General features: G+C 45.4%; 1 long non-coding RNA gene across 1 annotated transcript in view; it reads left to right on the forward strand.

The window, feature by feature from the left end:
• LOC144369210 (uncharacterized) overlaps nucleotides 1-3,438 on the forward strand; it is a 10,326-nt gene extending 6,888 nt beyond the window's left edge. The window contains exon 2 of the long non-coding RNA XR_013428697.1: nucleotides 1,758-3,438. This is a non-coding gene — a long non-coding RNA (uncharacterized LOC144369210). The remainder of the gene's footprint in view (nucleotides 1-1,757) is intronic.
• Nucleotides 3,439-6,000: the final 2,562 nt, after the last annotated feature.

Below are 6,000 nucleotides of genomic sequence, written 5' to 3' on the forward strand. Positions count from 1 at the left end.
AAAATACTGAAACCTGGCTAGACTATGAAGACACAATCTAGACTACCATGACTGAAGAGTAGCACGGTGCCCCACAGGAGGAAACCCTGAATTTTCTGAATGCCTTGCACCCCGTGAGGTGGAGGACCACAGTGGTCCACACCTCCATCAGCTGGACACAGGTGATGGTTCATGACAGGAGCTTATAGCTCCATGGGTGGGAGATCCAGCCTGAGGGTGCTGGCTGCATCCTGCCCGAGATGGTCCTTCCATATTCTAGGCTTCTCAGGAATTGGGAAAGACAGGAACTTGGAGAAGACAGCCTTCAACTGGCCAGAGATGAGGCAGGCAGGGGCCACAGGATCTGACAGGCTCCATAGAACCTAAGTGATTTCTTGCCTTGTGAGTGACCCAACAGACCTTCAACTTTTGACGGTTTGTTGAATCCTAAAGAGGTGGGAAAGGCTTTTGGTAATAACTGTGGTCCTGGGCCTCCTGGGGCCTTCTTGGTAGCTGTGTCTCAGCTCTTTGAAGGGCCAAAAATTAGAACTGGTTCTTCAACTAAGTGCAGACAACACCCTCAACCATCTACAAAGCTCCCCACCCCGATTTCTGTTTGATATATTTTTATTCTTCAAAAATGTTTCTTTTTTCCTTCCCTTCCTTTCTTTTTCTTTTCAGTTCTGTTTGTTTTGAACTTGAGTTCCTATGACCCTTTATCATTTCATAATTCTTAGATTTATTTATTATAAATAAATAACAAATAAATCTAAGAATCATGAAATAAATAAACATAAATAATTCTTAGATTTATTTATTTATTTTGCACAAGATTTTACAGGTGTCATGTAAATGTATTATCCCATAGTTAGTGTCAGAGATCTGTCCTCCTAAGAAGGCATTGTATCACCAAGGCACTTTGTTTAAATAAATGTACCATAGAGGATACATACTAAGACACCCTGGATGCCTGAAACCACAGATAGCACCAAACTCTACAATTACCGTCTTTCTTATGCACACTATGGTAAATTGTCAGCTTTTCACTTAAAGGGTGCACATTATGGCTTCTCTTTGGCTTTGCTGATTGTAAGAATCACTGCTCTTGCAGGGTACAGTGGTGTATGCCTGTAATCCCAGCAGTTAAAACAGGAGGATCACAAGTTCAAAGCCAGCCTCAGCAACTTCGCAGGGCCATAAAGCAACTTAGTGAGAGCCTGTCTTTAAATAAAATATAAAAAAGGGTCAGGGATGTGGCTCAGTAGTTGAGTGTCCCTGAGTCCATTCCTCAGTACCCTCCCCCTCCAAAAAAAAAAAGAAAAAGAAAAAAAGAAAGAAAGAATCACTGCTCTTATGCTTTGAGATTAATCATAAAATAAATAAAATAATGAATGGTTCCTTGAACTCAAGCACTGAGATGCCATGATAGTCAATCATGCAAAGGACTACTAAGTGACTAACAAGTGGGTACACATGTAGCATGACCCACTGGACAAAGGAATGATTCATGTCCTAAGAAGTGTAGAGCAGGAAGGCCTGAGATTTCATCATGCTACTCAGAATAGAGCACAATTTAAAATAGGAATTGCTTATTTCTGAAATTTTCCATTTACTGTTTTCAAACCTTGGTTGGTTGTAATCGAAACCAATGAGAGTGAAAGTCCAGATAAGTGGATCCTACTGTATGCTTGGTAAAGTGGAAATACAATAGCCACCATTCATGGAAGGGGGGAAGACGTAGAAAAGGCAACATCCCTAACAAGTGTTGTGTTCTCTAGGACCTCCCCAGGGAAGTGGCTGCCCCTGGTCATCCAAAGCCTGTGGTTACAAGGTGCTTCATGATTTCCAGTGTGATCCCCTCGGTCCTGCAGAGTAGAAGGAATGGAGCTTTCATTCCATAGATGAGGAGCCTGAGGATTCGATGGGTTGATGGTCAGTCGTCAGTGTTCTCCAGCATCCATGATGTTTGAACGTGCGTGGTTTTGAACCATCAGCCCTGCGTTCTTACCCTCTACTCCAGGGATCCAGTCCCCATCTTGGGGCTGTGCAGAGGAGCAGAGTCTGAGAGGCCCTCAGCAGGTTGCCAGTCTCCCTGGGAATCAGCACACATACAGTCAAGTTCAGACTGGATTTACATTGGGAAGCTGCTTGAACACTGTCTCAGAACAGGCATTTTAAGGACAGAAACACTCAAGATTAGTTATTGTTTTCTAAATAGTATTGGCAAAAAATGTGTATAACTGATACATAATTTCTAATGTGTCTTATATAAAGATCATCATCTCAAACTCATGGTTCCAGGGTGAGGAAAAAACATGCTTCTCCATCTTAAGATTCTGCTCAAGCATCTTGTCTCCTCTGGGATGTTTACACAGGACACTTCTTTCCCTGTTGGTAGTTATAATGCCATTCACATCACACCCAAATATTAGTTACGAACAGTTAAGGAATGTCCCATGTGAGAATTAATCGTTGCTCTATTTCTTTCCCACCCTCCTGTGTGTATAGAGCAGAGGTAGTTGTTTTTCATGTTGCATGTTTTGGAAGCTGCAGGCTGAGGACATGTCCCCCTGAGTCACTGTTTACAGCCTCGTCTCCGCCTTGCACTCTTGCCTGTTGGTGCAGAAAGGGGTGAGGTAGCTGTGGTTGCTGGAGAGACTCCAAGTGCAAAGATTGTGCCACAGAGGTGGCTCCCTGAGATCCCTTCCATTAGTCTTGTCTCTACTTTGAGGGTCCTAGGAGTGGGGGAGCTTATGCCCCATTGCATGAATGACAGGTATCACAGGGCACCGCTGCACCGGGGCCCCCTGCAACTGTGGTGGGTGAGCACTGTGACCTTCCTTCCCTCCATTAGAATCAACCCTGCACGTGGGTCAGTCCAAACACAGTCTGGGAAACCAGACCACGAAGAGAAAGTTACATAAATGCAATTATTCCTGTTTTTCTCAACTCTGCCATTACTTCAAAATAACTCTGAACACATCTACAGTTTCCAATGACTTTATTGGGGTGTAATTGAAATACAACCAACTGAACAGAAATCTGCCATTTAACAGGTTGGAACAAATGACTGCAGTTGTATGTGAAACTCACAGCCAGGATATAGAACATTTCCATCACCCCCAAAAGGCCCCTCATTTCCCTCTGAAGTCCTTCCCCTCTTTCTACCCTCTGCCTGCAGCAACCACTGGCCTGCTTGCAACCACTCTGGCTTTGCCTTTTCCAAAATCTCTTCAGGATGGCCTGTTTTGTGTCTGGCTTCTTTATAACCTAATGGTTTCAAATTCACCCTGTTTTTGTATGTATCATTCATGTCTTCCTTTTCTTGGTGACTTTTAGTGGTGATTCTATTGCATGGATGCAGTGACATTTATTCAGTTATTCATAGATGAGTTGATGTACATGTGGATTGCCTCAACTCTTTGGTTTTCACAAATAAAACTTCTGGGAACGTTTGGATCTGTGTGTCTTTGCCTGAACACCTTTTCATGATTACTCAGTAAATCCTTAGGTGGGTGATGATGGCTGTGTCCCTGAGGAGGGTCTCTGTTTATCAGATTTCTCACCTCCATAGTACAGAGGAGTGATTCGTGAGACCATCTCTCCCTTCACAGATGTGCATTGAATAGATACCCTGTGCCAAGCATCAGGGGAGGCACCAGGAACACAAAGGTCAACAGGTCTCTCTGCCTCCCGGGGGCTGACAGTTTTGCAAGGCAGCCATATCACAGTCAAAAGCACCACCACCTGGAAGAGGCTGAGCTCAATGGGCTCTTCCCAACCACGTCTTTCAACCTCCCCAGGGCAGGAGCCTCTGCAATCCTCTACATGCACGGTCCTGACATGGGAGTGAAGGCCCTTTTCAAAAGTCTCTCTGGGTGTAATAAGCTGTGGAAGGCTGCAGAATCTACCTTTGTGGCAGGGGATGCTTCTGCAGAGGTGACCATGTGTCATCGAGTCCTCTCCTTTGCACTAAACAGAGCCAAGCTACAGAGAATGCCCCGAAGCCTGCTGGACCGAGACTGTGACCTGCTCCAACCTCCACAGCCACAACAAGTTTAGAAGACACTACCAGCCTCCCTCAGCATGTTGGGTTCCTTTACCAAATAGCCCAAGAGACCTGGTGCTAGCCCTGAGCTGTCTGGTCTTCCTCAATGTCAGAATTGGGTCCTCTCCTTCCTGTTTGACATCCCACCTCTTATCTCTGGTCTGCCCCTGGGACTGCTTTGCCCAATCGCAGGATCTGCAAACCCTGTTCCACAGGTGAAATCTGGCTGCTGCCTGATTCTGTAAATCAAGTTTCATTGGAACACAACCAGGTTCCTGCATTGAAGTATTCTCATCTCTGGCTTGTTCAGGGCTGTCACGGCTGATTTGAGTTCCTGTGACGGACCGTGTGAAGCTGCAATATTCACTAGCTGTGTCCATCACAGGAACAGGTTGCCATCCTTGCCAAGAGAACACAGAGAAGTGATGTTCTGGGACCTCCCAGCTTTAATAGAACCAGCAGCTCTCCCCCCCATTCTACCCCCCACCCCCCATTTGGGAAGTCCAACCACCCTTCCAGAGAGCCAGCCACATGAAAGGAGGCCTCTGGTGTTCTGTCCAAGCCAAAGTACCAGCTGAATGCAGCTCCTGCTTGAATCTGGAAGAGTCCTGAGGCGGAATCATCCAGCTAAGCTTACAAAACACGGAGACTGTGACCATAGCCTCAACTGTCCCCTTTTCAGATCTGAGTGCCATCCCCAGAATTAGACAGCACCACAGTCTCAGGGAACATCCATGAGGCACATCTGTGAGGCCCAGGCCTGGGAGGAAGACATACAAAGATGAACGGGGAACAGAGTCAGAAGAAAGGCTAAGAAGATCCATGGAGGGAAAAGAGAATACCGAGCACTAGAGGAAAGAAAAGCAACAGAGGTATATTAGTCTGATTTTCATGACTATAATGAAACGTCAGAGGTAAGTTAACATCCTAAGGAAAAGAGGTTTATTCGCTCGCAATTGTAGAGGCTGAAATCCCAAAGAGCTTGGCACTGGCTCTGGGGAGAGCCACCTTGGATGTGTCACCTTGTGACAGATGGCAATGATGAGAGCATGTTTGGGAGAGATCCATCACCTTGCCAAACAGGAACTCTGAGAGGCTATGGTACGACAATCCCTTCTGAGGGCATGCCCCCACCTGAACTAAGGACCTCCCACTAAGCACCACCTCTTAGTGGTTCCACACCATTTCCCAACACTCCCCACCCTGGCGACCAAGCCTCCAGCACATGAACCCCTGGGGATCAAGTATTATCCAACCACAGCAGGAGGGGCAGTGTTAGCGGAATGAGTGAAGGATATGGCCCTGTGTGCAGGACACAGAAGGGCATAGACCAAGAGTAGGAGTGCACACACTGGGAGAAGCCTCCATTGAGACTTGCAGAAAAGAATAGAATCCATGTGTCCATGCTTAATGATGGTATTTTTACATGTGAGAAATCTTGAAAAACATGGTAACAGTGACTTTTTTATTTTTTAATTTTTTTTTTTTTTTTGTTCTGTGGATTGAATCCAGGGGCCCTCAACCACTGAGCCACATACGCAGCCCTTTTTGTATTTTATCTAGAGACAGGGTCTCCTGGAGTTTCTCGATAAGTCGCTGAGGCTAGCTTGGAACTCGCAATCTGCCGGCCTCAGCCTCCTAGCCACCGGGATTACAGGCATGCGCCATCATGCCCAGCTAACAGTAACTTTTTCCTTCTGGATATAGTACTTTTTTTGTTTTGTTTTTTCATTTGCTGTTATTATTATCATTATCATCATTTTGCAATGTAGAGATCAATCTCAGGGCCTTGTGGGTGTCAGGCAAAAACTCTACCACTGAACTACATCTCCAGCCGTGGATGTGGTAAATTTTGATGTACAGGTATCTTCTTACCTTGGTAGCAAGCTTGGTATATTTTTAAATTATTTTTTGTGATAATTGGTAATTTAGTGTCGGGTTATAAAAACTTGGAAAAAAAATAACTCAACTCG

This window comes from Ictidomys tridecemlineatus, chromosome 12, assembly GCF_052094955.1.
Source record: "Ictidomys tridecemlineatus isolate mIctTri1 chromosome 12, mIctTri1.hap1, whole genome shotgun sequence".
Lineage (NCBI taxonomy): Eukaryota > Metazoa > Chordata > Mammalia > Rodentia > Sciuridae > Ictidomys > Ictidomys tridecemlineatus.